Genomic DNA, 12,037 nt, shown 5'->3' with positions numbered 1-12,037 from the left:
TGGTGAGTTATTTATAATGTGCTACTTGTCAAAGAAAAAGTCTACACTTAGTGGTCTTACACAGGGGAAACATAATTTTAAAAAAAATCGGTTCTGCCATGTGGACCTTTAACCTATCTTCACATTCATGTCAGCAATTTAATATTTTTTACAGCTATCATGTATGTCATGTGTTACATGTTCTGTAGTCACTGTAACAGTGTTTAACCTTTTCATTACAGACTTATAGAATTAAATCATAAATTGATTGCCTGGAGATTCACTTTCCATGGATGTATTGACAGTTACAGTTGGGCTGTCTGCCCCCTGCTTTTTCATAGACGATTTTTCCTGTGTGATTTGCCCCTTAGAGTCAGAGGGGACAGAGGGGGAGAAAATGTGGATGTAGTAAGATTTATAATTGAGAACAGAGGTGTTGTTTGTTTGAGTTTCATAGCTGGAAGAAGTGACTCTGGGGGGATGTTATCAGAGTTGTTTCTGACTTCTATTATTTGATTTTGACTTGAAGTGCATGTATGGGCATTACACTATGTCTATCTTGGGAGAATTCCAAATTCCTGCCAGGAATTTATTAGACAGTGGAATCACCACAGATTAAGAACTGAGTGGCATATGTCTCCAGTGGCTTTGTAGCACACCAGCATGATGACACAGCCAATTGCCCAATCCACCCTAAGAAACAGTGAATGGTTTGGAGTAGACTATGAGAGAAGGAATTTCATTGAAGATGATGGCAGTCAACCAATCACAGTATCACAGACCATTGTAAATTTACAGCAGGCAAATCTGACTTACTTGCAGACACATCTCAATCCTCTTTGAGATGATGGGAACTATGTAATTGATCATTACTTGTATGTTTTACAATATCTATCCCAAACATGGTAACAATGTTGTGGTAAAATCTGTATAATCTGAAATCTGTAAATCTGTAAAATCTGTAAGGGTAAATTACTTTACAACACAGTGAGTAAAACTTTCAAATAGTAAACATTTATCAATAAGCCACAAACCTGTACAAAAGATGCAAAAATTGAAATTCAAAACGAGCAGTTTGGGGAACAAAACACATTTAAAAAGTTTGAACAGTATAGTTGCTGTTTCAAATAGAAAAACTCAATGCAAGTGCAGTGTCTTGACCATTCATTTGAACATGTTTGAATGGGTAGAGTTGAATTTTAACAGTTGATACAAAGTTTGCCATTTCAAATAAAAAAACTTAATGTAACACTTTGGATAATGCATCAATCTCTCCCAGTGCAGTATCGTGACTATTAATTGAACATGTGGCGTGGTCATACAACAAGGATATTTATTTGTGGCAAAAGCCGTGTGTGTTGCATATGACAAATTCCATATTGATTTTAATACAGTCATATGTTGCACGCATAGTTGGGAGGTGTAAGCATCTCACTCAGCTTCAAGCTGAGAGTCATGAAATTCCAGGGATGGTTCTTGACAAAGTACAAACGGAGGGACTCCACTGGATCCCTTTGCAAAAATTAGTATGTTCTGCAATGCTGAAGCAGTTTCTCCCTCTAGAAAAGATGGCATCCATAGCCAAACGTACACTGTACAAAGTATTAGAGCCAATTGCTAATTCCATGAAAGAGACAAATCCAGGTCTAATCTATGATCCAACACACATTCCACAAATAAATCTATCTTCCTTAGTGATCTCATCAAGAGAACATCAACCAAAACACCCGGTTTCTTAGTCTTGTTTTATCTGTCTACCTGTTTCGTTTTATCTTCTACTACTTGTTTTTGCAGAGCTGAAAATGGATAAAATAAATAAATCATAATCTGTTGCATTTTATTACCGTTACTTGATATAAAATCAATAGTGCACCCGGGGTTGTTCATGTTATACTGGATATCAGCACAGCTGGGATTTCAGCCTATGGCCTTGTGCACATGACCAAATCACAGCCCCCTCTTGCTTAATTGTATTGTTCAGGCAGTAGTTGAACAGGGTTGTCCATGCAAAGAGGTGAAAAAATGTCTGCCCACTCTATGGTTACAATACTGTATTACCTACCTTCTGTGTCCTGGAGGTAATCCCTCCAAAACGCCAGCACCAGGTTTTCAGCTGTTCACCTGTTGCTCCCTGTACGGGAAAATCTTACATTGAACAGTTTGTCCAAAATATCCAGTGTCAGCTTTGTAGGCCTCTGACACAGCAGGGGGCAGAATGCTTTTGGATATTCCTGGATTGTTTCTAACATACCAAGTGTTTTCAAGCGATCAATAAATCTAAAAAGCAAATTTTGTGCATCTGAAATATTGACATTTTAAGAGGTGAACAGATCATACCATTGAAGTGGTTCATAGGCTGTTGATGACCTGGAACATCAAGATGTCCTTAACCGTTATGTGCCGGTCTTCAACCTTTCTAATGAGACACAGGCAACCTGCATTAGCTAGGTAGTGTTTGAAGTTCAGTTGTTTCATTTTGAAGATCCTCAGTGGTCTCAGCATCAACAATCTGTAGACAAAAGAAACAGATTTTTTTTAAGCACGTTACCCAATGCTATTAATGCACCACTATAAAAATATTTGTTCTTTTAGACCTGCACTAAGCGATTTCAGAGCCTATTAACTATATTAACTATTTTGGATAAATAAAACTCTATTAAACTTACTGCTTTGATTTCACTGCAGGTGCATGTCACTTATATCCTAAATTTTTGACGAGGCGTTAGCTGGACCTTTCGTCAAGCAGCCAAACAGGGTGTTGGAAAAAAAGCTAGGTGATGGTCCACCGTGAACCCTACTCAGCAATAGCTTGTCCTGCAAAGAAGCTATATGTTACACACAAGAGAATGTTGTCTTATTTAAATTCAAATAGTGGAAAATAACTTCATTGAAAGTGAATAGTAAGTTGTTGTAGAACACATTAAACTCACCTGTAGAGTCAAGGGCCAGATTTTTCTGTACTTCCGTCCCCCTCAAAAATTGAGGTTCGCTCCAGTGTCTGCAGAAGTAATGTAAAAACTCAGATTGTAGACCTCCCAAGTCCACTGCCTCCTCAGCTGTCCCTGTGTTGTCAGCAAATTTGACTGACATGTGGTTTGCTGGGTGGTAGGATTTGTGGGAGAAGCCCTGAAATGCCCCATCCAGGGTATCTGATCAGTTGATGTTGAAACAGCTTGTGGTGTTCATGTTGATTTTTTGCAGCCATTCCTAAAAGTACTCCTTTGCAGAAACTTCATTGTCAGGTTGCTGGGGTTGTCTGAAAACATATTTACATGTTCATGAAATGGAGATAACTGAAGTAATGTGGATTTGTCCATTTCACTCCATGTAAACTGCACTATTATTATCTTTAACCAGGGTTTGAGACTAACTCTTATCACTATCGTCCTGGGGTAGAGGTTATTGTTTGAAAATATCATGTCCTTTTTTGTGTAATTCAAATATTTGTCACCCATCTTGAAGGCTCACTGCAATAGCCAGATTGAGATCTTCATCACTGTCATCAAAATCTGATCCTAATCCTAATCCCGCATATTCACTGTATTCTGTTTCAAATCCATTGGAGTGATTTTACTCCGAAAGGGTTGCTAAGTGTTGCTTCTGGTTATTATCATTTATTATTCAGTGCTGGAGCATCTGCCTGTGATGCGGTTGCTTCTTCTTCACTTTCAACTATGATAGCCATGTGAGATTTAGTGGACAGGAAGGACCCATCATCTTGTCAATCAGTAATCACTTGGGTGGAAACCTAAAAAAAAAACAAAAAGCAAAAACAAATACTGAATAATCTAGACAAGGGATGGTTATAATATAGACTATACAGTTCCCATTCCGATTTTGCCTATTGATTCCACTTCTTATCAATAATGGATTCCAACTCTTTTCATATTATTTGAGTACAAACACAAATGACAATTGAGTCAAAAGCAACACCAGTTCAGTGATATCATGTGCAGCAGTTTATTATTATTTATTATTATTATTGTTGTTGTTGTTGTTGTTATTATTTATTATTATTATTCTCGCCATAATCAAGCTCTTATCAGGTTCCCCTGGAGTTACATGTTGCCATAGTTGTTGAACTTGATGAATGACCATGGATGGGCGAAAATAAATGGTCCAGCCCTTAAACATGAAAGACATAATCTCGCCATCCAAAGTCTTCCCTTCCTCGAGGATTTGCCTCAATAATTTTGTGCAGACAGCCTTCAAAATCTCTATTCTGAAGAAACACACTTTTTAGGGAATCATGCCAAATACGTCAGAGAGTATGGATGGACATTATGGGACCATCATTGTGCCACTATGGTGTGAGGTCAAAAAAGATTCTGCTTGTGGCTACTATACTTGTGTGGTGCTTTTTCATAACACTTGGCTAATCAGGTAGGTATGATAAAATTTAACACAAATGTAAAACATCCAACCAGCGTAAGTAGGTATATTCTTTATTAATCCCCAGGGGGAGATTATCACAGCCACATTAAAACAATAGAAAAACAGACAATAAATAACATAGAGACTACATCAAACCAAAACAGCCTCAGGGATTTACAACATTCAGCAGTACCTTTAAAATGTCAGTACGTAGTGGGGAAAATGGTCAGTGAAGGGAAGTTAGGTAGAAAGGAAAACTTACAGATGGAAAAGATATGTACAGTGCAGTAGTTAAGTTAGTTATGAAAAACTGCAGCAGATACAGATATTGTTTCCGGTATCTTGGTCCCAAAAACGTCTCTTATATGTGAAGTAACCTGGGATGCACGCCAGTCCCGCTGGAAATGGACCCCTGACATAATGTAGCCACTCTGGTTGAGCTGTTGCCTCAGCTTTTCCTCTGGGAACAACACTCTGGTCTGGTGATGGCAACAAGCACACTTCTCTTGGAAAGGAAGACGATGCCCCAACACTAACACCTATGGTACGTTTGCTGGTGACAACCAGAAAAAAAAAGTTATAGTATAGGCCACTGTAAGCTGAATTTACATGACATACATCACTTTATGCTACTCATATATTCATATTTTCATAAGCAATTATTAAAAAAAAAAAAAAAGAAAAACACTTGAACACATCATCAGGCCTTAATGTGTTGGCTCAGACACTCAAATGCACACCAAACATTACTAAAGCACTTAACATTATTGACATGCAGAGGTGTAATGCTATTTGTTTAAGTACCGGAGTGCATCTATGATGTCCGCATGCCTGCACATGCACGGTTAAGTTGCAGCTCGTTTGGAAGGTTATGTAACTGTTCCTACAGTGGCAAGTTTACATACAGTTAGGTATATAGGTATTTGGACAGTGACACAAATTTGCCTCTGTACACCACCACAATGGATTTGAAACCAAGCCTTCATGATGTGACTGAAGTGTAGACTTACATCTTTAATTCAAGGGGTTTAACAAAAATATTGCATTAACCGTTTAGGAATGACAGCCTTTTTTAAACAAAATTACGAAATTGTGTCACTGCACAAATACTTGTACTATAATGTACATAACTGTACATTAGTCAGCTGTAACTGACCACACTACCCAATGTTAGACTGACTTTATGAATTGTTTCATCAAATTGAGAATATTAGGCAACAATCAGCCAAACATCTACGATATCGTGGATGTAGTAGGTTTTAATTAGCATGACATTAAGCAATATGGGCGAATACCTAGGCTATGAAAACGTATCTAAGCAAGCTTTCATTTCCTGCAGGCATTGTGGGTGCAGCACAAGCTGTCCAAGCTTAATAGGCTGGCTTCATAATGTTTCTCTGCAAATGCATCAAAGATAAAGAAATCATCACAAGAGTGAATGATAAATGAAAGGATGGTTGTTGCCTTTTAATCTTTACTAGTTAACGTTAGCTCGTAGAAAAAAATATTTAATTCACTGTTGACGGGCTACCAGCAGCTACTGGCAACTTTTAAGATGGAATGTTTTCTGGTGTGTTATGCAATGCATGAGTTTACGTTGAATCAATCAATAAACTTTTAATGCCAACATGACAACTTTGATATTCCATTTGTTTTTATTGGCTCTGTTGCATGACATACGTTTTAGTTAGTTGTTATTTAAAATGCTCTCAATTCATCTTGCCTTCCCCGACATTTTGGCAAAGTTTAACATATATGTGCATACGCCACAACTGGGCTAACTTGCATCTACCGTAAAGGATTTCAGCACCAGTCACTAACATACCAAAGCTGCTACTGCCTCTCCTGGTGAAAACGAACATCGCCCTACAACTACTTAAGGTGAAAGCAAGTGAATTTTCCTGTTTAAAAGTGACACAAAGCGTTTTAGGCAATGATAAATGATAATAACCAGAAAGGTAATAACACAAACTAATACAATAAAAATTCTGCAAATAATCTTAGCCCCAAAAATGCCCAGGGTGCCACACCATCTTTAACCAAAAGTGGGTTGATAAAGTTATTATTTGTGTTTCAGTGATCCATTTGATTGTGTATTTTATGGTTATAAACAATTTCTTCTTCATAAATCCTTTCCTGTAATAATTCCTGTCAGTCTGCACAACCCAACTTGATAGCGCAGCTATGAACTGGCTGAAGTCTTTCGACATATCAGGAATGCCTAAAGCAGGTGCAGAAGCCAAAGTTTCCTTCAGATTTTCAAAAGAGTCGGTAGCTTCAGGAGTCCAAGTCACTGGGTCATGTGCAGTCAGTCCAGTCTCGTGCAATGTCAGAGAGTGGTTGAGCTAGTTTAGCACAATCACAGATCCACTGTCTGCAGTAACCTGTTCATCCTAAAAACTTCACATTTATTGTTTCGTCACCTGTTTAAGCATTGACAACACTGCTTGAATTCTGTCTTTGCTAATTTTCCGTTGGTTTTGTGAGATCTCATGTCCTAAATACTGATTTGCCATCAGCCTTCTTTACAGGATAAAGTGTGGTGTGACAGGGTGATGTTGGGAATTGAACAATCCTTCCATCCTTTAAAAGTTGCTCAATGATGGGAGTCATGCCTTCTTCTGCATCACGTCTAAGAGGATACTGTCCCTTATTGGGCCAATAATTGGGTTTAGGAACCACACCCAGTGGAGTTGCATCCTGATCAGACCCACATCATACTTATGAGTTGACCACAGCTGGTTAGGAACTCCTTCCAACGCTGGATGGGTTTTTTTAGACTCAAGACTCAAGACATAAACAAAATTATGGACGATGGTAGAAGATGGATAAAAATCTGATAATTGAACCGTTCTGTGGGTACTCAAAGTGCAGTGGAAAGGATGGGCAGTGGTTCCCCTCCTGCAGTTAACATTTTGGCTTATAACTATACCAGTGTCACAACAAGACACATCCACGGCTGGCAATACTACTACCACATCATAATCTGAAAATGCTAATGATCTTGCAAGAACAACATGAGGAATGCTAGTCCTCCAGAACACTTACTTCTGCATCTCGTTTAAATCAACAAGAAAAGGAACAAAATCCTTTGCGACCACGATACCATCTCCTTGTTCCTGTTCTTCATCTGTTTGTTTATCCCATTTTTTTCATGAAGCACTTCATGTGCTTCATGAGACATGCACTTATAAGTGCATGGATCATGTCTCACAAATGCTTCACCACTATGGGCTTCAACAAAATTAGAAACCTCTTGTGTAACTGAAGAGGGATCAATGTTCCAACAATAACCATATTTGGAAGCTGTTGAGGGGTGGCATACCATTACAATCGAACATTCATCAGAAGGGTCAGACTCTCTTAATACCGAACCATTCTCAGCACAAACAATAGTCCAGCCCAAAGCACCCAAAGAAACTCCAGAATTCACAGGACAGTCTGGGACAATGACAAATGAGTGATGTATATTTGGATAATCAAAGTCTTCACAACCAGACATGTTTCAGTCATTTCACACTTTAAAGGCGTTCCCGATGCAAGTCTTTGTTTTTTGAGACATCTGAAAAGCTTCTGTTGTTGACCTCAATGTCGACTCAGTGGCTCCTGTGTCAGCCAGCATTTCATAGGTGGTACCATGAACTTTGGTCTTAAACATTGGGAAATATTCAGACTTATAGCGGAGAGAAAGATATAACAGTTCAGTAACTTCAGAATCACTTGTTTGAGGTTTTTCACTCTCCTCCTGACAAATGGTATCAGGAGTTGAGACCTGTGTACATAATCATGATATTTGTGATGGTTGATTCCTGTCTCCTGATCTATTCATAGGCACATTGCCAGATGGTGGGCATGACATTTCTCATTCAACATCCCACACCTCTGGTGTTGTAGATGTGCAGTACCAGCAATGTGGCCTAATTGATGGCATCTCCAGCATACATCAGTTTCCTCTCTGTTGTCATAGGAGAAGCTTACTTCTCCCTCATCCATACCCTCTACCTCTGCCTCTGTCTCTGCCTCTAGCTCTGGCAGGTGGAGAAGTGGGCCAGTTGAAGTATCTGAAGCTTTTCAGCTGTTGCTTTGGATTTTTAAGTTTGTTGGTACTTTTCATCGTTAACAATGGCCTCAGCATGTCAGCAATTTTTTTTAACATCACTTAATCTGGCACTTTGCCATGCCACACAGTGCCTGAGAAAAACTGCTGTAACCTCTGGGATCAGACCATCCACCAGGGTCTGAAAAAACTGTCTCTCCCACACAGTGTCACCAGTGGTATCAACTGTTTGTTCATTACCTCTAAGGGTGTTACAGACTTGACATTTTCTGGAGACATACTTATCAAAAGTCTCTCCCGGTTGTTGAACACATGTGTTCACAGCTGTCATATTGATGACTGGTATGAATTTGATCTCCTGTGCTTGGCGCAAAGTTGTCAATTGGGTTTGATAAGGAGGGGCATTTGCAAAAGCCCATGGAGCAGCTGGTTTGACTCCTCCCCAGGCAAGACCCATTTTGATCACACATACATGTTCCAGTTCCGCTGAAGTGGGTCTGCACTGCTCCTTCTCCAGGGCATTTGCAAACACTTTGCCATTATCCTCAGGCTCTGGAAGCTTATCAATGATGACCTGTAATTCTGTTATTTTCCATGGTCTATTAACATGCTGAACAACCCTGGTTCCATTCGGGCATTCTATCATTGGACCAAGGAATGAGCTTTCCAAAGCACCACCCACTGCTCCTAACTGTGCAGTCGTAGACATGGGCATCAATATTGGGATCGATGTCTTTGGCTGGTATACAATTCCTGCCCTTGTTCTGCCTTGCCCAGTTGAGTTAAATTGCACTCCTTTCTGCATAGTTATGGGCTCCATGGTGTCTCTTGAGTTACTTACATAGATATCTTAAAGGCTTGGTACAATTATCCAGTATATGGTGGAGGTGTATGGCCAGCAGGTGGCATTGCAGTAGCTCCTTTGCTGTCTTCCCCTGCAGTTCCACTTTCAACCTGTGGGTGGAGTGTATAACTGCTCAGCACAAACCTTCAAGGCAACAGTTATACACTATTTAAATGATCTATTTACCCATTCTCATAGTTTCAACATACACACACACCACCGAGAGAACTAAAAAACACAACAATCATCAATCTCTCAGCACGTGCACACACACACACACACAGACACACAGTAACTTAAAGGTAAACAGCTGCTGTCTTCTCTCTCTCTCCTCCTCTCAGTCACAAGCCAAACATAAGGCTCACACATCAACAGAGAACAAGGACGAAAAAGGAGGGGCTGGATGCCTCACATAGACAAACACACACATGCAGACTACAAACACAGTGACTGATCAGGTGAAAAATATCTCTATCCAGTAGCTGCCAGTGTTTCCATCCCTGAAAACTTCAACAGAAATCTGCCCAGGCAAACAATGGATACGTATCTCTAGGCGGGAATCCCTTTCACCCTATCTCATGCATGCTTTATCGGCCTCACCGAAGGGACCTGTATAGGCGGGAGGCCAACGCCACCAAGTTTCCGTGCACTTTAAGGCCAGATATGCCCATGTTTCTCTGCCCTTTTATGTCGAATCCTCACAAGGATTTCCCTGTTCTGAGCTTGGAATCCACATACAATAAAACTTTAACCACAATCAGTGTGTGTTTTAAACCTAAACCCATAAACTTTAGAATTTAACAAAGAATAAAAACAACATCTTCACGCAAACGATAAATATTAATTAATTCTCTACACCCCGATAAGTATTATATATATATTTTAAAAATGTGATTACTTACTGTGCTCTGCTTTCTGGGAGGAGACCACTGAGCATCTCTAAAAAAGTGAATGATGTCCTTCTAGAAGACAGCCACAGGATAATGATCTCGGTGGAACCTCCAAAATGCTGTGGAAGATTTTCTACAAAAGACTCCGAACACAATTAAACACACAAAACACTGATAAGGTTAAAGGGAAATATATTGTAAATTACAATATAGGAGACAAACTAACTTTTTTTACAAGAAGTCAAAGGAGAGTCGCTCAATAGAAAAAGTCTTAAAATCATCTTTTATAGTGTTTCTTGAGACAAAGAACTTAGTTCCAATTGGTTATCTTTACTTCTACCCAAACACATCATCCATTAAGATAGAAAATATATAACTTTCACAGGCTGCCCATGCACTGGCCATAAATTGAAGCTCAGACACAGCATAGCTTGGCTTATTTCCATTTATGGTAGGGCTACACGCTGCTCCATAGGTAGCCCCCCCTGGACTCATAAAACATCTGTTTAAGGCCTCTGGGAGAGACCTTGAAACTTCTATAGGAGCATCACCAAAAGTGAATAAATGATAAACAAACTTCTCTTTCACAGAGTCTTCACATTTTTTTTTTTTTGTTTGTTTGTTTTGTTTTGTTTTAATGGAAATCCTGAATCGTATACCTTAAAGTAAAACCTAGCTTTGATTGTCATAAAAGTTAAGTGACCTAGCAAACAGGGAAAAAAATCCAGTTACTCTGAGAACCACATGACTCTCTCCTGCTGCTGCTAGAAATTAGTTTTAAGGGAGCAGTGACACTGAACCAAAACAATAAAGTTGATGGTCAAAACCAAAACAATGAGCTGAAAGATTCTAAAATGCTCCACAGAGCTGAGGAGAACTGCACTTTTTTGTGGGTTTGTCACTATGAGCAACACTTTTCACATTAAACACTCACAATCGTTCAATCCATTGTTAATGTTAAATGTGCTTGTAACACACTTAGTGCCGGAGACATTAAGGCTTTTTGTTACATCCATTCCTGGGACAGCCACAGACACGCCTAACACATCTTCCACTCTCTGAGTGGCTGTCCCATATCCCCCTCTCTCTGTCTGTGTGGGTGAATGTGTGTCGGTCTTTGTGATTATCTGCAGGTGCACAGGAGTTGGAGCGGATCACCACCAGCTGCAAGTCATCCCCATAATCAAGCTCCCCTAAAATACTCAGCTCTGCCACATCCACCCTGCCAGATTGTAGTGTCTGCTATCATTATGACATCTACACTCTAGCTGCTCTAGTGCTTTTCTTCTTTGCTGTTTTTTGTCCCCAAACCTAATCCTGTTTCTCCATCTCTGTGAAGTCCATCCTGGGTCCAACTCCGGCCCCACTACATCCCTCACTGCCTGGTTCATTGTGCTTCCCTGTCCCTCCACGATATTCTCTGGATACTTGTTCACCTTAACCCTGGATTTACTCTCCTGGATCCTCTCCCTTTGCACCCAGCCTGCCCAGCCCCAGCCAAGCCAGTATTGCAGTTACCAGCTCAACTAACCTGAATTGACAATAAATGTCTTCAAGTTTATCGCCGTCTCAGACACTTTGTCTGCACTTCGGTTCACCTGCCTAGCTCTCCATAAAACTTTTGCCATGGGTGAATTCCACATGACCTTAAAGTAATTTTCCATCGAAGAATCTTTACTTGTACTTGAAGCTTCTACTGTGGGATTTAAAAATATCTATAATTTGCACCCCTAGTAGTTGTATCAAAAAAAGCACTGTGGTCCCCCTCACAGCAGGCAGAAATACTTGGATGTGTGCCTGACATCGCTGAAACTCGAACACAAGAAAACACATTAAGCATTTTATTCATAAGTATATTATATTTCTTTATATATTTATAAGAAGTGAATCCAG

The 12,037-nt window shown here is 39.7% G+C and overlaps 1 long non-coding RNA gene across 2 annotated transcripts; it reads right to left on the bottom strand.

Moving 5' to 3' along the window:
- Positions 1 to 4,460: 4,460 nt before the first annotated feature.
- On the bottom strand, positions 4,461 to 11,290 carry LOC120791221. 2 transcript variants are annotated; one of them, XR_005707614.1, is made up of 4 exons: positions 11,079 to 11,290; positions 10,157 to 10,287; positions 9,252 to 9,364; positions 4,461 to 4,906 (listed from the first exon to the last, which is right to left on the bottom strand). It is a non-coding gene; the product is annotated as an uncharacterized LOC120791221 (long non-coding RNA). The 2 variants fall into 2 exon arrangements; XR_005707615.1 differs by having other exon boundaries at positions 10,157 to 10,277.
- Positions 11,291 to 12,037: the final 747 nt, after the last annotated feature.

Source organism: Xiphias gladius, chromosome 6, assembly GCF_016859285.1.
Source record: "Xiphias gladius isolate SHS-SW01 ecotype Sanya breed wild chromosome 6, ASM1685928v1, whole genome shotgun sequence".
Classification (NCBI taxonomy): domain Eukaryota; kingdom Metazoa; phylum Chordata; class Actinopteri; order Istiophoriformes; family Xiphiidae; genus Xiphias; species Xiphias gladius.
This window is presented reverse-complemented; position numbering and strand designations above follow the sequence as displayed.